Source organism: Microcaecilia unicolor, chromosome 2, assembly GCF_901765095.1.
Source record: "Microcaecilia unicolor chromosome 2, aMicUni1.1, whole genome shotgun sequence".
NCBI classification, from domain to species: Eukaryota; Metazoa; Chordata; class Amphibia; order Gymnophiona; family Siphonopidae; genus Microcaecilia; species Microcaecilia unicolor.
In genome coordinates, this window is record NC_044032.1 from 252981220 (window position 1) to 253003349 (window position 22130).

At 48.1% G+C, this 22130-nt stretch overlaps 16 non-coding genes across 16 annotated transcripts; all 16 read left to right on the plus strand.

Moving 5' to 3' along the window:
* The first annotated feature begins 623 nt into the window (after positions 1 to 623).
* On the plus strand, positions 624 to 696 carry TRNAM-CAU. The gene has a single exon. It is a non-coding gene; the product is annotated as a tRNA-Met (tRNA).
* Positions 697 to 833: 137 nt separating this feature from the next.
* TRNAD-GUC lies at positions 834 to 905 on the plus strand. The gene has a single exon. It is a non-coding gene; the product is annotated as a tRNA-Asp (tRNA).
* A 973-nt stretch (positions 906 to 1878) lies between these two features.
* Positions 1879 to 1951, plus strand: TRNAM-CAU. The gene has a single exon. It is a non-coding gene; the product is annotated as a tRNA-Met (tRNA).
* Positions 1952 to 2088: 137 nt separating this feature from the next.
* TRNAD-GUC lies at positions 2089 to 2160 on the plus strand. The gene has a single exon. It is a non-coding gene; the product is annotated as a tRNA-Asp (tRNA).
* A 971-nt stretch (positions 2161 to 3131) lies between these two features.
* TRNAM-CAU lies at positions 3132 to 3204 on the plus strand. The gene has a single exon. It is a non-coding gene; the product is annotated as a tRNA-Met (tRNA).
* Positions 3205 to 3341: 137 nt separating this feature from the next.
* Positions 3342 to 3413, plus strand: TRNAD-GUC. Its single transcript has one exon. It is a non-coding gene; the product is annotated as a tRNA-Asp (tRNA).
* A 972-nt stretch (positions 3414 to 4385) lies between these two features.
* TRNAM-CAU lies at positions 4386 to 4458 on the plus strand. The gene has a single exon. It is a non-coding gene; the product is annotated as a tRNA-Met (tRNA).
* Positions 4459 to 4595: 137 nt separating this feature from the next.
* Positions 4596 to 4667, plus strand: TRNAD-GUC. The gene has a single exon. It is a non-coding gene; the product is annotated as a tRNA-Asp (tRNA).
* A 972-nt stretch (positions 4668 to 5639) lies between these two features.
* Positions 5640 to 5712, plus strand: TRNAM-CAU. Its single transcript has one exon. It is a non-coding gene; the product is annotated as a tRNA-Met (tRNA).
* A 137-nt stretch (positions 5713 to 5849) lies between these two features.
* Positions 5850 to 5921, plus strand: TRNAD-GUC. Its single transcript has one exon. It is a non-coding gene; the product is annotated as a tRNA-Asp (tRNA).
* A 972-nt stretch (positions 5922 to 6893) lies between these two features.
* On the plus strand, positions 6894 to 6966 carry TRNAM-CAU. The gene has a single exon. It is a non-coding gene; the product is annotated as a tRNA-Met (tRNA).
* A 136-nt stretch (positions 6967 to 7102) lies between these two features.
* TRNAD-GUC lies at positions 7103 to 7174 on the plus strand. The gene has a single exon. It is a non-coding gene; the product is annotated as a tRNA-Asp (tRNA).
* A 971-nt stretch (positions 7175 to 8145) lies between these two features.
* On the plus strand, positions 8146 to 8218 carry TRNAM-CAU. Its single transcript has one exon. It is a non-coding gene; the product is annotated as a tRNA-Met (tRNA).
* A 137-nt stretch (positions 8219 to 8355) lies between these two features.
* TRNAD-GUC lies at positions 8356 to 8427 on the plus strand. Its single transcript has one exon. It is a non-coding gene; the product is annotated as a tRNA-Asp (tRNA).
* A 972-nt stretch (positions 8428 to 9399) lies between these two features.
* Positions 9400 to 9472, plus strand: TRNAM-CAU. The gene has a single exon. It is a non-coding gene; the product is annotated as a tRNA-Met (tRNA).
* Positions 9473 to 9610: 138 nt separating this feature from the next.
* On the plus strand, positions 9611 to 9682 carry TRNAD-GUC. Its single transcript has one exon. It is a non-coding gene; the product is annotated as a tRNA-Asp (tRNA).
* The last annotated feature ends 12448 nt before the right edge of the window (positions 9683 to 22130 follow it).

Here is a 22130-nt window from a genome sequence, read left to right on the forward strand (position 1 = left end):
CAAAATACCCCTAAAGCTTTAAATGTGGCTTTCTCTGCGATTCCGAGAGCAAAGGGTCAGGGTATGGGGCCCTTCGGGGACAGATTGAGCAGGACTTTCCTTTCCATTGCAGTTTTCATTCAAGGAGCCATTTTCGCTTCTAGTCCATTTTCCTCCCACCGAAGCCAACTTTGGCACTGGCCACGCTATGGACCACCCATGCTTTCACACGATAGCGGAGACTGGTTTGCGGGTGTCACCTCGAGTGATGTCTTTTGGAGAGAGCATGTTCGGGGATACTCCTTGGAAGGTATCTTCCAAATGCCTCCAGCAGTGCCCTTTCTCACGTGGATATCTTTACGTATGCTGATATCTTTATGCTGTTGAGTCTGCACAAGGCGTGTCTCATGCTGACTTGCAGACCGTTTGTTGCATCTATGGTATAAGTCCCGAATGAAGGCTTGGAAAAGGAGGCATCTTGTCTCCTGACCCTCTCTCAGCTATGCAGGTCAGCATCCGACAACACTTGAATTGCGGCTTCATTTAACAGCAATGAAGCAATCTGCTCTTCTTCCTTGCCACCAACACCTGCTCTCATGCTACAGACAGCTGTTAAGGACTCTATGAAAAGCACTTGCTGTAGAGCCTTCTTAGTGCAGTAGGCAGCACGTCAGTCTCATAATCTGAAGGTCCTGAGTTCAATCCTCAGAGAAGGCATCTGCTGCCCCTCAGGCTAGGTGTTTATTTTTCATTTTGTGGGGGGGAGGGGGGATTGGGTCTCCCATGTTGTCCTTCTGAGTCTGCGCTCAGAATCCAGAGAGGTGTCAATTACTCCAGGTGTGCAAGTCCCCAACTCCTCGTTAGTATAGTGGTGAGTATCCCTGCCTGTCACGCAGGAGACTGGGGTTCGATTCCCCAACGGGGAGATAAGTGGTCTGAGGTTTCTCTTTGCTCTATGATCCCAAGGCTTTCAGGGGGAGGGGGTCACTTTTCTTCTGATGAGTTTCTTTAGGACAGCACAGTGGGTCTTCTGATCTGATTAAACCTGCATTGTATGATCGCTGAGGCCTTTACACCAGGAGACCGTCATGACCACTTGCCCTCCGCCTCTTCCTCCAAGGCCTCTAGAATCCCTAGAGTTGCTGACAAGGGGGGAAGGGAGGGGCTCCAACAAGCACCATCTGTGGCCTGTGCTGCAGGGGGCAACCACTGAAGGAACACAAAGCAGACACCATTCAAAATAATGGAGGAGTGAAGAGGATACTGTCTGGCCAGCAAAATACCCCTAAAGCTTTAAATGTGGCTTTCTCTGCGATTCCGAGAGCAAAGGGTCAGGGTATGGGGCCCTTCGGGGACAGATTGAGCAGGACTTTCCTTTCCATTGCAGTTTTCATTCAAGGAGCCATTTTCGCTTCTAGTCCATTTTCCTCCCACCGAAGCCAACTTTGGCACTGGCCACGCTATGGACCACCCATGCTTTCACACGATAGCGGAGACTGGTTTGCGGGTGTCACCTCGAGTGATGTCTTTTGGAGAGAGCATGTTCAGGGGATACTCCTTGGAAGGTATCTTCCAAATGCCTCCAGCAGTGCCCTTTCTCACGTGGATATCTTTACGTATGCTGATATCTTTATGCTGTTGAGTCTGCACAAGGCGTGTCTCATGCTGACTTGCAGACCGTTTGTTGCATCTATGGTATAAGTCCCGAATGAAGGCTTGGAAAAGGAGGCATCTTGTCTCCTGACCCTCTCTCAGCTATGCAGGTCAGCATCCGACAACACTTGAATTGCGGCTTCATTTAACAGCAATGAAGCAATCTGCTCTTCTTCCTTGCCACCAACACCTGCTCTCATGCTACAGACAGCTGTTAAGGACTCTATGAAAAGCACTTGCTGTAGAGCCTTCTTAGTGCAGTAGGCAGCACGTCAGTCTCATAATCTGAAGGTCCTGAGTTCAATCCTCAGAGAAGGCATCTGCTGCCCCTCAGGCTAGGTGTTTATTTTTCATTTTGTGGGGGGGAGGGGGGATTGGGTCTCCCATGTTGTCCTTCTGAGTCTGCGCTCAGAATCCAGAGAGGTGTCAATTACTCCAGGTGTGCAAGTCCCCAACTCCTCATTAGTATAGTGGTGAGTATCCCTGCCTGTCACGCAGGAGACTGGGGTTTGATTCCCCAACGGGGAGATAAGTGGTCTGAGGTTTCTCTTTGCTCTATGATCCCAAGGCTTTCAGGGGGAGGGGGTCACTTTTCTTCTGATGAGTTTCTTTAGGACAGCACAGTGGGTCTTCTGATCTGATTAAACCTGCATTGTATGATCGCTGAGGCCTTTACACCAGGAGACCGTCATGACCACTTGCCCTCCGCCTCTTCCTCCAAGGCCTCTAGAATCCCTAGAGTTGCTGACAAGGGGGGAAGGGAGGGGCTCCAACAAGCACCATCTGTGGCCTGTGCTGCAGGGGGCAACCACTGAAGGAACACAAAGCAGACACCATTCAAAATAATGGAGGAGTGAAGAGGATACTGTCTGGCCAGCAAAATACCCCTAAAGCTTTAAATGTGGCTTTCTGTGCGATTCCGAGAGCAAAGGGTCAGGGTATGGGGCCCTTCGGGGACAGATTGAGCAGGACTTTCCTTTCCATTGCAGTTTTCATTGAAGAAGCCATTTTCGCTTCTAGTCCATTTTCCTCCCACCGAAGCCAACTTTGGCACTGGCCACGCTATGGACCACCCATGCTTTCACACGATAGCGGAGACTGGTTTGCGGGTGTCACCTCGAGTGATGTCTTTTGGAGAGAGCATGTTCGGGGATACTCCTTGAAGGTATCTTCCAAATGCCTCCAGCAGTGCCCTTTCTCACGTGGATATCTTTACGTATGCTGATATCTTTATGCTGTTGAGTCTGCACAAGGCGTGTCTCATGCTGACTTGCAGACCGTTTGTTGCATCTATGGTATAAGTCCCGAATGAAGGCTTGGAAAAGGAGGCATCTTGTCTCCTGACCCTCTCTCAGCTATGCAGGTCAGCATCCGACAACACTTGAATTGCGGCTTCATTTAACAGCAATGAAGCAATCTGCTCTTCTTCCTTGCCACCAACACCTGCTCTCATGCTACAGACAGCTGTTAAGGACTCTATGAAAAGCACTTGCTGTAGAGCCTTCTTAGTGCAGTAGGCAGCACGTCAGTCTCATAATCTGAAGGTCCTGAGTTCAATCCTCAGAGAAGGCATCTGCTGCCCCTCAGGATAGGTGTTTATTTTTCATTTTGTGGGGGGGAGGGGGGATTGGGTCTCCCATGTTGTCCTTCTGAGTCTGCGCTCAGAATCCAGAGAGGTGTCAATTACTCCAGGTGTGCAAGTCCCCAACTCCTCATTAGTATAGTGGTGAGTATCCCTGCCTGTCACGCAGGAGACTGGGGTTCGATTCCCCAACGGGGAGATAAGTGGTCTGAGGTTTCTCTTTGCTCTATGATCCCAAGGCTTTCAGGGGGAGGGGGTCACTTTTCTTCTGATGAGTTTCTTTAGGACAGCACAGTGGGTCTTCTGATCTGATTAAACCTGCATTGTATGACCGCTGAGGCCTTTACACCAGGAGACCGTCATGACCACTTGCCCTCCGCCTCTTCCTCCAAGGCCTCTAGAATCCCTAGAGTTGCTGACAAGGGGGGAAGGGAGGGGCTCCAACAAGCACCATCTGTGGCCTGTGCTGCAGGGGGCAACCACTGAAGGAACACAAAGCAGACACCATTCAAAATAATGGAGGAGTGAAGAGGATACTGTCTGGCCAGCAAAATACCCCTAAAGCTTTAAATGTGGCTTTCTCTGCGATTCCGAGAGCAAAGGGTCAGGGTATGGGGCCCTTCGGGGACAGATTGAGCAGGACTTTCCTTTCCATTGCAGTTTTCATTGAAGGAGCCATTTTCGCTTCTAGTCCATTTTCCTCCCACCGAAGCCAACTTTGGCACTGGCCACGCTATGGACCACCCATGCTTTCACACGATAGCGGAGACTGGTTTGCGGGTGTCACCTCGAGTGATGTCTTTTGGAGAGAGCATGTTCGGGGATACTCCTTGGAAGGTATCTTCCAAATGCCTCCAGCAGTGCCCTTTCTCACGTGGATATCTTTACGTATGCTGATATCTTTATGCTGTTGAGTCTGCACAAGGCGTGTCTCATGCTGACTTGCAGACCGTTTGTTGCATCTATGGTATAAGTCCCGAATGAAGGCTTGGAAAAGGAGGCATCTTGTCTCCTGACCCTCTCTCAGCTATGCAGGTCAGCATCCGACAACACTTGAATTGCGGCTTCATTTAACAGCAATGAAGCAATCTGCTCTTCTTCCTTGCCACCAACACCTGCTCTCATGCTACAGACAGCTGTTAAGGACTCTATGAAAAGCACTTGCTGTAGAGCCTTCTTAGTGCAGTAGGCAGCATGTCAGTCTCATAATCTGAAGGTCCTGAGTTCAATCCTCAGAGAAGGCATCTGCTGCCCCTCAGGCTAGGTGTTTATTTTTCATTTTGTGGGGGGGAGGGGGGATTGGGTCTCCCATGTTGTCCTTCTGAGTCTGCGCTCAGAATCCAGAGAGGTGTCAATTACTCCAGGTGTGCAAGTCCCCAACTCCTCGTTAGTATAGTGGTGAGTATCCCTGCCTGTCACGCAGGAGACTGGGGTTCGATTCCCCAACGGGGAGATAAGTGGTCTGAGGTTTCTCTTTGCTCTATGATCCCAAGGCTTTCAGGGGGAGGGGGTCACTTTTCTTCTGATGAGTTTCTTTAGGACAGCACAGTGGGTCTTCTGATCTGATTAAACCTGCATTGTATGACCGCTGAGGCCTTTACACCAGGAGACCGTCATGACCACTTGCCCTCCGCCTCTTCCTCCAAGGCCTCTAGAATCCCTAGAGTTGCTGACAAGGGGGGAAGGGAGGGGCTCCAACAAGCACCATCTGTGGCCTGTGCTGCAGGGGGCAACCACTGAAGGAACACAAAGCAGACACCATTCAAAATAATGGAGGAGTGAAGAGGATACTGTCTGGCCAGCAAAATACCCCTAAAGCTTTAAATGTGGCTTTCTCTGCGATTCCGAGAGCAAAGGGTCAGGGTATGGGGCCCTTCGGGGACAGATTGAGCAGGACTTTCCTTTCCATTGCAGTTTTCATTGAAGGAGCCATTTTCGCTTCTAGTCCATTTTCCTCCCACCGAAGCCAACTTTGGCACTGGCCACGCTATGGACCACCCATGCTTTCACACGATAGCGGAGACTGGTTTGCGGGTGTCACCTCGAGTGATGTCTTTTGGAGAGAGCATGTTCGGGGATACTCCTTGGAAGGTATCTTCCAAATGCCTCCAGCAGTGCCCTTTCTCACGTGGATATCTTTACGTATGCTGATATCTTTATGCTGTTGAGTCTGCACAAGGCGTGTCTCATGCTGACTTGCAGACCGTTTGTTGCATCTATGGTATAAGTCCCGAATGAAGGCTTGGAAAAGGAGGCATCTTGTCTCCTGACCCTCTCTCAGCTATGCAGGTCAGCATCCGACAACACTTGAATTGCGGCTTCATTTAACAGCAATGAAGCAATCTGCTCTTCTTCCTTGCCACCAACACCTGCTCTCATGCTACAGACAGCTGTTAAGGACTCTATGAAAAGCACTTGCTGTAGAGCCTTCTTAGTGCAGTAGGCAGCACGTCAGTCTCATAATCTGAAGGTCCTGAGTTCAATCCTCAGAGAAGGCATCTGCTGCCCCTTAGGCTAGGTGTTTATTTTTCATTTTGTGGGGGGGAGGGGGGATTGGGTCTCCCATGTTGTCCTTCTGAGTCTGCGCTCAGAATCCAGAGAGGTGTCAATTACTCCAGGTGTGCAAGTCCCCAACTCCTCGTTAGTATAGTGGTGAGTATCCCTGCCTGTCACGCAGGAGACTGGGGTTCGATTCCCCAACGGGGAGATAAGTGGTCTGAGGTTTCTCTTTGCTCTATGATCCCAAGGCTTTCAGGGGGAGGGGGTCACTTTTCTTCTGATGAGTTTCTTTAGGACAGCACAGTGGGTCTTCTGATCTGATTAAACCTGCATTGTATGATCGCTGAGGCCTTTACACCAGGAGACCGTCATGACCACTTGCCCTCCGCCTCTTCCTCCAAGGCCTCTAGAATCCCTAGAGTTGCTGACAAGGGGGGAAGGGAGGGGCTCCAACAAGCACCATCTGTGGCCTGTGCTGCAGGGGGCAACCACTGAAGGAACACAAAGCAGACACCATTCAAAATAATGGAGGAGTGAAGAGGATACTGTCTGGCCAGCAAAATACCCCTAAAGCTTTAAATGTGGCTTTCTCTGCGATTCCGAGAGCAAAGGGTCAGGGTATGGGGCCCTTCGGGGACAGATTGAGCAGGACTTTCCTTTCCATTGCAGTTTTCATTGAAGGAGCCATTTTCGCTTCTAGTCCATTTTCCTCCCACCGAAGCCAACTTTGGCACTGGCCACGCTATGGACCACCCATGCTTTCACACGATAGCGGAGACTGGTTTGCGGGTGTCACCTCGAGTGATGTCTTTTGGAGAGAGCATGTTCGGGGATACTCCTTGGAAGGTATCTTCCAAATGCCTCCAGCAGTGCCCTTTCTCACGTGGATATCTTTACGTATGCTGATATCTTTATGCTGTTGAGTCTGCACAAGACGTGTCTCATGCTGACTTGCAGACCGTTTGTTGCATCTATGGTATAAGTCCCGAATGAAGGCTTGGAAAAGGAGGCATCTTGTCTCCTGACCCTCTCTCAGCTATGCAGGTCAGCATCCGACAACACTTGAATTGCGGCTTCATTTAACAGCAATGAAGCAATCTGCTCTTCTTCCTTGCCACCAACACCTGCTCTCATGCTACAGACAGCTGTTAAGGACTCTATGAAAAGCACTTGCTCTAGAGCCTTCTTAGTGCAGTAGGCAGCACGTCAGTCTCATAATCTGAAGGTCCTGAGTTCAATCCTCAGAGAAGGCATCTGCTGCCCCTCAGGCTAGGTGTTTATTTTTCATTTTGTGGGGGGAGGGGGGATTGGGTCTCCCATGTTGTCCTTCTGAGTCTGCGCTCAGAATCCAGAGAGGTGTCAATTACTCCAGGTGTGCAAGTCCCCAACTCCTCGTTAGTATAGTGGTGAGTATCCCTGCCTGTCACACAGGAGACTGGGGTTCGATTCCCCAACGGGGAGATAAGTGGTCTGAGGTTTCTCTTTGCTCTATGATCCCAAGGCTTTCAGGGGGAGGGGGTCACTTTTCTTCTGATGAGTTTCTTTAGGACAGCACAGTGGGTCTTCTGATCTGATTAAACCTGCATTGTATGACCGCTGAGGCCTTTACACCAGGAGACCGTCATGACCACTTGCCCTCCGCCTCTTCCTCCAAGGCCTCTAGAATCCCTAGAGTTGCTGACAAGGGGGGAAGGGAGGGGCTCCAACAAGCACCATCTGTGGCCTGTGCTGCAGGGGACAACCACTGAAGGAACACAAAGCAGACACCATTCAAAATAATGGAGGAGTGAAGAGGATACTGTCTGGCCAGCAAAATACCCCTAAAGCTTTAAATGTGGCTTTCTCTGCGATTCCGAGAGCAAAGGGTCAGGGTATGGGGCCCTTCGGGGACAGATTGAGCAGGACTTTCCTTTCCATTGCAGTTTTCATTGAAGGAGCCATTTTCGCTTCTAGTCCATTTTCCTCCCACCGAAGCCAACTTTGGCACTGGCCACGCTATGGACCACCCATGCTTTCACACGATAGCGGAGACTGGTTTGCGGGTGTCACCTCGAGTGATGTCTTTGGAGAGAGCATGTTCGGGGATACTCCTTGGAAGGTATCTTCCAAATGCCTCCAGCAGTGCCCTTTCTCACGTGGATATCTTTACGTATGCTGATATCTTTATGCTGTTGAGTCTGCACAAGGCGTGTCTCATGCTGACTTGCAGACCGTTTGTTGCATCTATGGTATAAGTCCCGAATGAAGGCTTGGAAAAGGAGGCATCTTGTCTCCTGACCCTCTCTCAGCTATGCAGGTCAGCATCCGACAACACTTGAATTGCGGCTTCATTTAACAGCAATGAAGCAATCTGCTCTTCTTCCTTGCCACCAACACCTGCTCTCATGCTACAGACAGCTGTTAAGGACTCTATGAAAAGCACTTGCTGTAGAGCCTTCTTAGTGCAGTAGGCAGCACGTCAGTCTCATAATCTGAAGGTCCTGAGTTCAATCCTCAGAGAAGGCATCTGCTGCCCCTCAGGCTAGGTGTTTATTTTTCATTTTGTGGGGGGGAGGGGGGATTGGGTCTCCCATGTTGTCCTTCTGAGTCTGCGCTCAGAATCCAGAGAGGTGTCAATTACTCCAGGTGTGCAAGTCCCCAACTCCTCGTTAGTATAGTGGTGAGTATCCCTGCCTGTCACGCAGGAGACTGGGGTTTGATTCCCCAACGGGGAGATAAGTGGTCTGAGGTTTCTCTTTGCTCTATGATCCCAAGGCTTTCAGGGGGAGGGGGTCACTTTTCTTCTGATGAGTTTCTTTAGGACAGCACAGTGGGTCTTCTGATCTGATTAAACCTGCATTGTATGACCGCTGAGGCCTTTACACCAGGAGACCGTCATGACCACTTGCCCTCTGCCTCTTCCTCCAAGGCCTCTAGAATCCCTAGAGTTGCTGACAAGGGGGGAAGGGAGGGGCTCCAACAAGCACCATCTGTGGCCTGTGCTGCAGGGGGCAACCACTGAAGGAACACAAAGCAGACACCATTCAAAATAATGGAGGAGTGAAGAGGATACTGTCTGGCCAGCAAAATACCCCTAAAGCTTTAAATGTGGCTTTCTCTGCGATTCCGAGAGCAAAGGGTCAGGGTATGGGGCCCTTCGGGGACAGATTGAGCAGGACTTTCCTTTCCATTGCAGTTTTCATTGAAGGAGCCATTTTCGCTTCTAGTCCATTTTCCTCCCACCGAAGCCAACTTTGGCACTGGCCACGCTATGGACCACCCATGCTTTCACACAATAGCGGAGACTGGTTTGCGGGTGTCACCTCGAGTGATGTCTTTTGGAGAGAGCATGTTCGGGGATACTCCTTGGAAGGTATCTTCCAAATGCCTCCAGCAGTGCCCTTTCTCACGTGGATATCTTTACGTATGCTGATATCTTTATGCTGTTGAGTCTGCACAAGGCGTGTCTCATGCTGACTTGCAGACCGTTTGTTGCATCTATGGTATAAGTCCCGAATGAAGGCTTGGAAAAGGAGGCATCTTGTCTCCTGACCCTCTCTCAGCTATGCAGGTCAGCATCCGACAACACTTGAATTGCGGCTTCATTTAACAGCAATGAAGCAATCTGCTCTTCTTCCTTGCCACCAACACCTGCTCTCATGCTACAGACAGCTGTTAAGGACTCTATGAAAAGCACTTGCTGTAGAGCCTTCTTAGTGCAGTAGGCAGCACGTCAGTCTCATAATCTGAAGGTCCTGAGTTCAATCCTCAGAGAAGGCATCTGCTGCCCCTCAGGCTAGGTGTTTATTTTTCATTTTGTGGGGGGGGAGGGGGGATTGGGTCTCCCATGTTGTCCTTCTGAGTCTGCGCTCAGAATCCAGAGAGGTGTCAATTACTCCAGGTGTGCAAGTCCCCAACTCCTCGTTAGTATAGAGGTGAGTATCCCTGCCTGTCACGCAGGAGACTGGGGTTCGATTCCCCAACGGGGAGATAAGTGGTCTGAGGTTTCTCTTTGCTCTATGATCCCAAGGCTTTCAGGGGGAGGGGGTCACTTTTCTTCTGATGAGTTTCTTTAGGACAGCACAGTGGGTCTTCTGATCTGATTAAACCTGCATTGTATGACCGCTGAGGCCTTTACACCAGGAGACCGTCATGACCACTTGCCCTCCGCCTCTTCCTCCAAGGCCTCTAGAATCCCTAGAGTTGCTGACAAGGGGGGAAGGGAGGGGCTCCAACAAGCACCATCTGTGGCCTGTGCTGCAGGGGGCAACCACTGAAGGAACACAAAGCAGACACCATTCAAAATAATGGAGGAGTGAAGAGGATACTGTCTGGCCAGCAAAATACCCCTAAAGCTTTAAATGTGGCTTTCTCTGCGATTCCGAGAGCAAAGGGTCAGGGTATGGGGCCCTTCGGGGACAGATTGAGCAGGACTTTCCTTTCCATTGCAGTTTTCATTCAAGGAGCCATTTTCGCTTCTAGTCCATTTTCCTCCCACCGAAGCCAACTTTGGCACTGGCCACGCTATGGACCACCCATGCTTTCACACGATAGCGGAGACTGGTTTGCGGGTGTCACCTCGAGTGATGTCTTTTGGAGAGAGCATGTTCGGGGATACTCCGTGGAAGGTATCTTCCAAATGCCTCCAGCAGTGCCCTTTCTCACGTGGATATCTTTACGTATGCTGATATCTTTATGCTGTTGAGTCTGCACAAGGCGTGTCTCATGCTGACTTGCAGACCGTTTGTTGCATCTATGGTATAAGTCCCGAATGAAGGCTTGGAAAAGGAGGCATCTTGTCTCCTGACCCTCTCTCAGCTATGCAGGTCAGCATCCGACAACACTTGAATTGCGGCTTCATTGCGGAGCCTGGGGAGAAGACAGGGCAGGAAGGAAACGCTGATCGCTGCCTCCGCGGGACAAAAGGGCAGCGACAGCGCGCAAAGGTTGTGGATGGGCGGGCCTGGAGGGAAAATGGCTGAGCTGCTGGGACATGGGAGGGAGAGAGATGGAAGGGACTTGAGGGAAGGGAGAGAGCTGCTGGGGCATGAGAGAGAGAGGAGGAAGGGACTGGAGGGAAGGGAGAGAGCTGCTGGGACATGGGAGGGAGAGGAGGAAGGGAGAGAGCTACTGGACATGGGAGGGAGAGGTAGAAGGGACTGGAGGGAATGGAGAGAGCTACTGGGACATGGGAGGGAGAGGAAGCAGGGACTGGAGGGAAGGGAGACAGCTGCTGGGACATGGGAGGGAGAGGAAGAAGGGACTGGAGGGAAGGGAGAGAGCTGCTGGGGCATGAGAGGGAGAGGATGAAGGGACTGGAGGGAAGGGAGAGAGCTGCTGGGACATGGGAGGGAGAGGAGGAAGGGACTGGAGGGAAGGGAGAGAGCTGCTGGGACATGGGAGGGAGAGGAGGAAGGGAGAGAGCTACTGGACATGGGAGGGTGAGGAAGAAGGGACTGGAGGGAAGGGTGAGAGCTGCTGGGACATGGGAGGGAGAGGAAGAAGGAACTGGAGGGAATGGAGAGAGCTACTGGACATGGGAGGGAGAGGAAGAAGGGACTGGAGGGAAGGGAGAGAGCTACTGGACATGGGAGGGAGAGGTAGAAGGGACTGGAGGGAAGGGAGAGAGCTGCTGGGACATGGGAGGGAGAGGAAGAAGAGATTGGCGGGAAGGGAGAGAGCTGCTGGGACATGGGAGGGGGAGAAGGAAGGGAGAGAGCTACTGGACATGGGAGGGAGAGGAATAAGGGACTGGAGGGAAGGGAGAGAGCTGCTGGGACATGGGAGGGAGAGGAAGAAGGGAATGAAGGGAAGGGAGAGAGCTACTGGGACATGGGAGGGAGAGGAAGAAGGGACTGGAGGGAAGGGAGAGAGCTGCTGGGACATGGGAGGGAGAGGACGAAGGGAGAGAGCTACTGGACATGGGAGGGAGAGGAAGAAGGGACTGGAGGGAGAGAGCTGCTGGAAATGGGAGGATAGGGAGAGAAAGATGGGGGATGGATGAAAGGATGCAGAGAGAAAGGGGAGAGACTGGAAGGGTGTGGAGAGAGAGGGGAGACTGAACAGAAAAGGGTAGAGAGATAGAGAGACACTGGATATAAGGAGAGGGGAGATAGAGACACTAGTTGGAAGGATCAGGAGAGAGGGTAGATGGGTGGAAGGATGAGGAGAGAAAAAGGGAAGACACTGGATGGAAGGGTAGGGAGAAAAAGGAGACGCTGGATGCAAAAGAAAGAGGGGAGACACTGGAAGGATGGGGATAGAAAGAGGGGAGCTGCTGGATGGAAAGAGGGAGAGGACAGAGTAGGGAAGATTGTAAGCTCTTCTGAGCAGGTACTGTCCTTATTTGTTAATTTGTACAGCGCTGTGTAACCCTAGTAGCGCTCTAGAAATGTTAAGTAGTAGTAGTAGTAGTAGTAAGACTGGAGAATAAGAGGAAGGGGCATGTGGAGAACAAGGGTGAGGAAAAGATGAAAAGCCATAGGTGATGAATGGACAGGAAACCCTGGCAAGAGAAAGACGAAGGAAAGCAGAATCTAGAGACTGGGAGCAACACAATGAGAAAAAGTAAATGGCCATACAACAAAGGTAAAGAAAATAATGTTATTTTTAATTTAGGATAAAGTAATATGGTACCTGTGTTAATAAAGTTTCAGAGACCAATACTTCCTTCCTTAGGTCAGGAGAGGATACCATAACAGCATTATATTGACCTGAGGCAGGAGGTTTTGGCCTCTGAAAGCTCATTGAAAAGGGTGTTAGGCTATTAAATTATTTTCTGAAACCTGATGCACTGAAAAGCAGCACTTTACCCCTGTGTAACAAATGCATCTGATTAGTGTGACTAAATTTTGCTGGGGAAGGGGGGTAGAGAGAAAAGTTTGTGCCCACCCACTTTAGGTTCAGGCCAATTTATTAAAATTGGCAGTCTGGCTACGCCACTGGTGGAATCCTTTTTGGCCGTTGCGCTGCGCTGCCATACACACAGGCAGCTTCGCTCTCCCCCACCGCGTTCATCCGGCCCTAAACAGGAAGTGCATCATAGAGGGCCAGAATGGACGCGGCAGGGAGGAGCGAAGCTGCCTGTGTGTATGGCAGCGCAGCGCGACGGCCGAAAAGGATTCCACTTGCAGGGACGATGCAGCGGAGCCTGGGGAGAAGACAGGGCAGGAAGGAAACGCTGCCTCCGCGGGACAAAAGAGCAGCGACAGCGCGCAAAGGTTCTGGATGGGCGGGCCTGGAGGGAAAATGGGTGGGCCTGGGCCCGTCCAGGCCCCCCCGTGGCTACGCCCCTGGTTCAGGGATACTCCTTGAAGGTATCTTTCACATGCCTCCAGCAGTTGCTTTTCTCATGCCCCTTTTTGTGCCTAGTATAGTAACCAGCACCCAAAAGTTTTAAAAACTTAAGAAATGGCTCTCGCAAGCCCGTTAGAGCCCCCTCCAGCACACCACTGGTGCAGTGGGGTTTTGGAAGGCTCAGCAGACAAAATAAGGCAGCAACAATGATTTGTTTACCGGTGAGCATTTATATGAAGTCCACTGCAGTGCCCCTTAAGGTGCCCTATTGCTCCCCCGGGATGTGTGGGGGACCAGTCAGCTAAAAATTCTAACCCCTCCTACATCCCAATGGCTTGATTTTCTATGTTTTTCACTTGGATGTATTTTTTTTTTTTTCAAAAATGGAGTATAAATATAAACATTTTGAGCACAAAACATCTTGTAGAAAAAAAATAGACGTTTTTCTGTTTTGCCCCTCTATGCAACTTTTTCAGTCTAAGTGCTTTGAAATATGTCTCAAAGTATAGTTAAATGGTCAATATTTTCAGTGGAGAAGGGTATATAGTGGAGTTCCCCAGGGGTCTGTTCTGGGACTACTGCTTTTTTTTAATTCTTAATTTTTATTCAAATTTTATTAATCATGCCAACAACCACATTAAAAAAAAATACAGTAATGGAAAGAAAATATCCATCAAACCAATGAATACAGCAAAATCTCATGCTAAAATAATATTCTTTAACATAATCAACATCACATAAGAAGCTCCAAAATTGATTAAACCTTCTGCATCCCTCCCTCCCTTCCCTTTTAACATATTTATAAAAGATCTAGAAGCAGAATCAGGTCTGCTGAGAGACCCAGCCAGGTTTAGGGTAGGACCAGACCACCCCCCCCCCCCCCCCACCTGGGCTGCTGCTGCTGCTCCCCTCCCCTCCCCCCCCCCCCCCCCCCCACTCAGGCAACTGCCACACTGCCACACTGCCCTCCCCCAACTTGGGCTACCCCCCACACTCAGACCACCACTTGCCTGCCCCCTTACCTTTCTGCTTCAGTGACTGTTGCTGTCCTCGCCCGCTCCTGTGTGTCAGGAGTTGGGAACCTGAATATTGCATTGATGTAATCATCCTGGTCCTGGGTAGTATGCAGCAGGAGCAGAAGAGACAGACCCAGAAGTAGGCAGGCAGGTATTAGGAAGCTTCCCTCCCCCCCCCCCCTCGCATCCCCCCCAGCAGCCCTGTGAGGGAATAATGAGTGAGTGAAGTGATCAGATTTGCAGATGACACAATGGGCTCCTTTTACTAAGCTGCAGTATGCATTAGTGAGTGCTTACTACAGCTAAAAAGGATTTACTGCAGGACATGCTGTGGTATTCCACAGTCATTTTGCAATGTGCACGTGGAAACCACATGCTAAAAAATAATTTTCCGCAAAGGGGACCTGTCTAGGGGCAGAGAGTGGGTGTTTCTGCGCTAATCAGTTAGCATGCCTGTATTACCATATGCTAACTGATTAGCGCACGATTAGCACGTAAGTCCTTACCTGCCTACAAAATAGGTGTTACTAAGTGCTCCTCAGGGGCGTACCCAGACCTTGCGGTGGGAGGGGGCCAGAGCTCGAGGTGGGGGGCACATTTTGGTCTGCCATCCCGCTGCCGTCCTGCCGCTCCCCACCTACTGCTGCAGCAAATAATTTGGCTGGAGGACGTGAGGGGAAGACAGAGCAGGGCAGGCAATGCGGCAGCGCCGGAGACCAGCGCTGGCCAAGGCTTCAGCGGGCGGGGGTTGGGGACCCCGCCAGCAAACCCAGGGGCCCAGAGGAAATTTGAGGGGGCCCAGGCCCCCGTGGCCCCAAGTAGCTACGCCACTGGTGCTCCTGCACTAAAAATGGCCTTAGCATGCAGGAATAACCCACATAAGGGCGCGCTAAGGCCACATTTTTGCACAGCTTAGCAAAAGGAACCCAAAGTAAGTCAAATTTATTAAATAATAAGAGAATTGTGAGAAATTGCAAGAGGACCCTATGAGATTGGGCATCCATGCTGCAGATGAAAATTTAAGGTGAGAAAGTGCGAAATGATGCACGTAGGGAAGAGCAACCGAAACTATAGCTATATGATGCAAGGCTCCTCATTAGGAGTTACCACCCAGCAAAAGGATTTAGGTGTCTAGGACTGTTTGGGTTGGACCAATTTCCTACTATGGTGGGGGACATTCTACTCACACCCATTTAAAAAAACCCATCTCAGGATATAAGTCAAGCGTCAAACTATAGAACTATTGCTAATATCCCACTATCTGAGAAAATAGCACTGGGTTGCGGAACAATTATTGGCCTGTTTAGAAATGCATGATCTTCTTTCTGATAGGTTTTCTTAGAGTTTTCAGTACAGAGAGGGTCTTTGTTGGCTGAAATTCATGAGTTTCTCTCTTCTGGATAACGAGTATTTATGATACAGCTTGACTTAATGGACCATGACTGTTTTTTCTATAGACTAGAACCAAATAGGAATATCTGGAAAGGTTCTTAACTGGGTTTGTGGGTATTTTAACTTGTCAAAATTATATGATAAGGATGTCAGGTGAGATTTCAGCTCCTTGGAGCATGACTTATAGCGGAGAAATTAAATGAATTCTTTGCTTCGGTCTTCACCGAGGAGGATTTGGGGGGGACACCGGTGCCGGAAAGAATATTTGAAGCGGGGGAGTCGGAGAAACTAAACGAATTCTCTGTAACCTTGGAGGATGTAATGGGTCAGTTCAGCAAGCTGAAGAGTAGTAAATCACCGGGACCTGATGGTATTCATCCCAGAGTATTAATAGAACTAAAAAATGAACTTGCGGAGCTACTGTTAGAAATATGCAATCTGTCCCTAAAATCGAGTGTAGTACCGGAAGACTGGAGGGTAGCCAATGTTACTCCGATTTTTAAGAAGGGTTCCAGAGGAGATCCGGGAAATTATAGACCGGTGAGTCTGACGTCGGTGCCGGGCAAGATGGTGGAGGCTATTATTAAGAATAAATTGCAGAGCATATACAAAAACATGGACTGATGAGACAAAGTCAGCACGGATTTAATGAAGGGAAGTCTTGCCTCACCAATCTAATGCATTTTTTTTGAGGGGGTAAGCAAACATGTGGACAATGGGGAGCCGGTTGATATTGTATATCTGGATTTTCAGAAGGCGTTTGACAAAGTGCCGCACGAAAGACTCCTGAAGAAATTGCAGAGTCATGGAATCGGAGGTAGGGTATTATTATGGATTAAGAACTGGTTGAAAGATAGGAAGCAGAGAGTAGGATTGCGTGGCCAGTATTCTCAGTGGAGGAGGGTAGTTAGTGGGGTCCCGCAGGGGTCTGTGCTGGGTCCGTTGCTTTTTAATGTATTTATAAATGACCTAGAGATGGGAATAACTAGTGAGGTAATTAAATTCGCCGATGACACAAAATTATTCAGGGTCGTCAAGTCGCAGGAGGAATGTGAACGATTACAGGAGGACCTTGCGAGACTGGGAGATTGGGCGTGCAAGTGGCAGATGAAGTTCAATGTTGACAAGTGCAAAGTGATGCATGTGGGTAAGAGGAACCCGAATTATAGCTACGTCTTGCAAGGTTCCGCGTTAGGAGTTACGGATCAAGAAAGGGATCTGGGTGTCGTCGTCGATGATACGCTGAAACCTTCTGCTCAGTGTGCTGCTGCGGCTAGGAAAGCGAATAGAATGTTGGGTGTTATTAGGAAGGGTATGGAGTCCAGGTGTGCGGATGTTATAATGCCATTGTATCGCTCCATGGTGCGACCGCACCTGGAGTATTGTGTTCAGTACTGGTCTCCGTATCTCAAAAAAGATATAGTAGAATTGGAAAAGGTACAGCGAAGGGCGACGAAAATGATAGTGGGGATGGGACGACTTTCCTATGAAGAGAGGCTGAGAAGGCTAGGGCTTTTTAGCTTGGAGAAGAGACGGCTGAGGGGAGATATGATAGAAGTGTATAAAATAATGAGTGGAATGGATCGGGTGGATGTGAAGCGACTGTTCACGCTATCCAAAAATACTAGGACTAGAGGGCATGAGTTGAAGCTACAGTGTGGTAAATTTAAAACGAATCGGAGAAAATTTTTCTTCACCCAACGTGTAATTAGACTCTGGAATTCGTTGCCGGAGAACGTGGTACGGGCGGTTAGCTTGACGGAGTTTAAAAAGGGGTTAGATAGATTCCTAAAGGACAAGTCCATAGACCGCTATTAAATGGACTTGGAAAAATTCCGCATTTTTAGGTATAACTTGTCTGGAATGTTTTTACGTTTGGGGAGCGGGCCAGGTGCCCTTGACCTGGATTGGCCACTGTCGGTGACAGGATGCTGGGCTAGATGGACCTTTGGTCTTTCCCAGTATGGCACTACTTATGTACTTATGTACTTATGATCCTTCAGGGGTCAAACACCTTCAGGGGTCAAACAAAAACAGAAGAAAAGACCTCCACTGAGGGAAAGCACCGGGCATCAAACAGTAGAGAAACAAAGAAGACGATCCTCTTGCAGATGGTGTCCAGAAAAGATTCTTTATTTACCAACAATCTTAATGTAACCCTATGGGTTAAATGTTAAAAGATTACCTGGCTCATTCTGGTTCTGGTGTGGAGACAGTGAGCAGTGCAGTGAAACTGAGTGGTCTGTGTGCATGTGCTGAGTGTTCCGCATGCTGATGGAACTCTCAGGAGAGTGACAAACAGCTCAGGCTGGCAGTTGGGAGAGAGCTCTATTACTGAGAACATGTTACTAGGGAAAGTCTGGAAGAAAGTTGATGCTGGAGATCATCACCTACAAGAAAAGGTGCCCACCGTTCAAGAGAGCTAGAAAGAGAAAACAAAGAGAGCAGCTAAGTGACTGAAACTATTTTAAAAAGTGCACGTAAGAGAAAATAGTAAAGGAAGCCTGAACAATAAGTGAGAGATAACTAAAAGAAGAAAAAAATGAGTAGAGGAAAACTTACATGTTGGGATCCTTGGGGGTCTCCAGGGGTCTGAGGGACAGGAGAGGGGAGACTTTGAAGAGTTTTGTGGAATTGAATGTACTTAAATGATTTATGTAACTAATATTTATACTTATCTGAGGATGCTCTCAATGTTTCTAGAGATTAAACTGATTTGTGTTTCTAACCTGTAATTGGAATACATATGTTAAATTTGCAAGTTGATAAATTTTCATTAGCATTTAAATATAATTCACTAATAAAAAAAAATATTTTCTTTTTATTGTTAAACTCCCTGGTTCGTGTTGAGTCATTTTGGGGAAACACTGTGACATATTTGGTACCATCATTGTAATACCTTGCTCTGCCACCAGGGGGTTTACATTAAAATAGGGTCCCCATCCCCTATTTTATTTTTGAAGACTGTTGGTAAATAAAGAATGTTTCCTGGACACCATCTACGAGAGGATCCTCTTCTTTGTTACTCTCCTGTTTGATGCCTGGTGCTATCCTTCAGGGTTCTCCACTCTTTCCAGGTCTGTTCAGTTGCGTGATGTGCACTTTTGGTTGTGGTCTCAGACCTAGGGGCAAGTTTTGATATTTCTGTGGATGATATAATCCTTCAGCTTCCAGTCTCATCCTCTAGGACTGCTGTGGTATTCTCTGTTACCCTCTTTTTTTTGGCAGTGGACAACTGGGTGCAGTTACACTGTTTTAAGTTAAATGTAAAATACAACAAAAAAGTGGACCCAGACTTTCACCACAAAATGTTGAAAAGGAGAAAAAGGTCTCAGATGTTACCGGATCTATACACCCTGTGTATTCACATCAGGTCAAACAAAAAGATCCAGTTGGTAACTACCATAATCATTGACCAAAAAACCCCTCCTGCCTCTTCTTTTTTTTAAACATTTTGACATTATCATTATCATTTCATATTTTTTGCTTTTTGTTGTTGCAATTTTCACTCTTTTTCATAAAAATGAACAAGAGTTGCTGGCAATTGGCAAACTCTATAGAATGACACTTATATGTGACCCGCTACATCCCGGCTTATGGTCGGTTTGCTGCCGCTTTCTCAAGGGATATGGGCCTGTGGTCACCTAAAAGAAGTGATAACAGCAAGTCAGTCAGCTGAAAAAAGGTGAACAGAAAAATCGTACTTGCCTGGCTTAAACACATAGTTTCAATGGCTTTGTTCAAAACATAGGGGCAACATTAATAGAATTTTATTACAGAGGGAGTTGTTTTGGATCTATCATTTGCAGTCACTGGAACCTACAGGCTTGAACACCAGTGCAAATTGGGGCTGCTATTTATAAAACTGTTTTTTTTCTATAAGATTGCTGTTTTTTTCAACATTACTGATGTCATATTTGTTTTTTTTCTGGTGTTTCCAACTGCCAGGTTTTTAAGATGCCGCCACCATGTTTTCCAGTCTGGCGGCAGAGGCGCATTGCATGGTTCTATGATGTATGTGCTAGCCAAGTAAGATGTTTCTGTTCACCTTTTTTCAGCTGAGTGACTTGCTGTTATCACTTCTTTTAGGTGACCACTGGCCCACATCCCTTGAGAAAGCGGCAGGGTCATAGATAAGTGTCATTCTATAGCATTTGCCAATTGCTAGTTGCTCTTGTTCATTTTTATGAAAAATATTGAAAAATGCAAAACAAATGCAAAAAATATGATATGGAATGATAATGTCAAAATATTAGAAATATGAAGAGGCAGGAGGGGTTTTTTGGTCAATGATTATAGTAGTTACCAATTGGATCTTTTTGTTTGACCTGATGTGAATGCACAGGGCGTATAGATCCAATAACATCTGAGACCTTTTCCTCCTTTTCAGCATTTTGGTGGTGAAAGTCTGGGTCCACTTTTTTGTTGTATTTTGGTATTCGTGAGTGGACCTTTTCGACTCTTTTTGGACTAAGTTAAATCTAGACAAAACTAAAGTACTTGTGTTAGGTACTCCTTCTCTGAGCCCCACGGGGAGTGATTTCACTGTTCAGAATAATATTTTAAAATTTGAATCCTCTTTGCAGGTGTTAGGTATGATATTGGACTCAGGCCTCAGTATGGAGGCATATGTTAAATTACTGTCACAGAAGGGTTTTAAAAAAATATTTTAAGTATTAGGATGAATTTCTTAAATGACCATTATAAGTTGGTAGTTCAGATATTGTTTCTGCCTATTATAGAGTATTGCAATCTTGCATTTGCAAGTTGTTCTGTGAATTTGGAAAGGTGACTTCAAACCTTGCAAAATAGTGCTGCTCAGTTGACGTCATGCTAAGAAGTTTGATAGTGCTACTCCTTTATTAAACAAATGAAGGAGACCTTATATTTATAGTGTGGAGATCAATTCAAAATCTAAAGCATATCTCAAACACTAAACAATTTCCCACTTTTAACGATGATATCAATCGCAGCATACACATTTATACATGGCTGCACATCCTATCTTCAATGGGGATCATCAGATTACTTTGATCACCACTACCATCTGGGGAGTTCCCCAGTATTCCATAGGTGACACCCCGTTCTTCATTGATCAACCCGAATATACTATTCAATATTTTTTTACTATTTGTTTTCTTTTTTTATATAGTTTTATATCCAAATCTACTTATATATATGTTAAATCAAACAACTACTATCAAGTACTATTTAGTATTTAGTACTTAGCTTATAAAACTTTCAGCAGTGATATTTTTTCCAGACCAAACCTCCGCCAACATGGCCAGGTTTCGAAAGTCTTCATCAGGGAAGAGGCATGTATCACTAAGTTTGCTCCTGCACATAAAGAAAAAAATGCACATAAAGACACTACATTGGCTTCCAGTGCAAGCACGCAATCATATTAAACTTTGCACTTTGGTCTTTACATCCCAGTTTGGACAGATATGTTAGTCATTTTGCATTGTTTTCCAAGGGTGCCAGGTTATTATGTGCTACTAGTCAATTGAAATACCATTTTCCACCTGTGTCTTATGTAAAATGTAACCCATGGATGTTTGGGAATCATGGTGGAGTGAGCCCCGGTGGCAGGTCATTGGAGTGGCTGGAGGGCCCTGGAGGAGCTCAGGAATTATAAAAGGGAAACCTAGAGGAAAGGATTTGTCCCTGGTTCTGCCTCTTGACAGAGTAACTAGGTCCTTGGGTGCCTGTGTTACTTATAGCCCCCTGCCAGGTGACCCAGTGTAATTAAGGGGGGTCCTGCAATGCTGTAACTGATGGATTGAAGTCATAGACAGTGAACTGTTACATTGCACCAGCCATTTGAGGAGCCAGAAACTCGGCGGATTGGGGAGTCCAGCCGTAACCAGAGCTCAGGTGGAGTGTGGTCTACCCCTGGCTGAGGTGAGACCTTTGGAGTGGCAGACCGAAGGGAGAAGACAGTTACATTAAGTCTAGCCCGGATGGTATTGAAGTACATCAGGACAGTGAAATCTGTTCTGGGTTGCAATTGGACTGCAGGACAGGCATGAGGGTTATGTACATGTGCCAACCCAGTAATTAATTATTGCTGTGATCATCTTAAAAGCAGTGGCGTAGCTACGTGGGGCCTGAGGGGGCCGGGGCCCCCGCAGATTCACCCCAGGACCCCCCTCCCGGCGAACCCGCCCCCGCCGCCGCCTACCTTTACTTTTGCTGGCGGGGGATCCCACTCCCCGCCAGCCGACGTCTTCTCAGTCCTTCCTGCTCTTCAATTTGTTTGCTGACGTCCTGCACGTAATTGTACGTGCAGGACGTCAGCAAACAAATTGAAGAGCGGGAAGCGACTAAGAAGAAGACGTCGGCTGGCGGGGAGTGGGATCCCCCGCCAGCAAAAGTAAAGGTAGGCTGCAGCGGCGGCGGGGTCGCGGTGGGAGGGGGGCGGCAATTTCGGCGGTGGGGGGGCGGCGCCGGGGGAGGGCTAAAATGTGCCCCCTCCCCCCGGGCTCTGGACCCCTCACCCACGGAAGGCTGGCTACGCCCCTGCTTAAAAGCAATTATAATTTACATCTGACTCTATGAAGATCAATGCATTGAAACCATCAGTAAAGTAGTTAATAAATGTTCCAGTTCTTTTGATCCTCTGGGTGTCATGTGGTTCCTGAGTGAATGAACTGGCAGGACCAGAGTGAGAAAGTGACTATCAACAGTGTCTCTTGAGCCTTCTTTCTAACCCGGGATAGCAGGACCAGGTT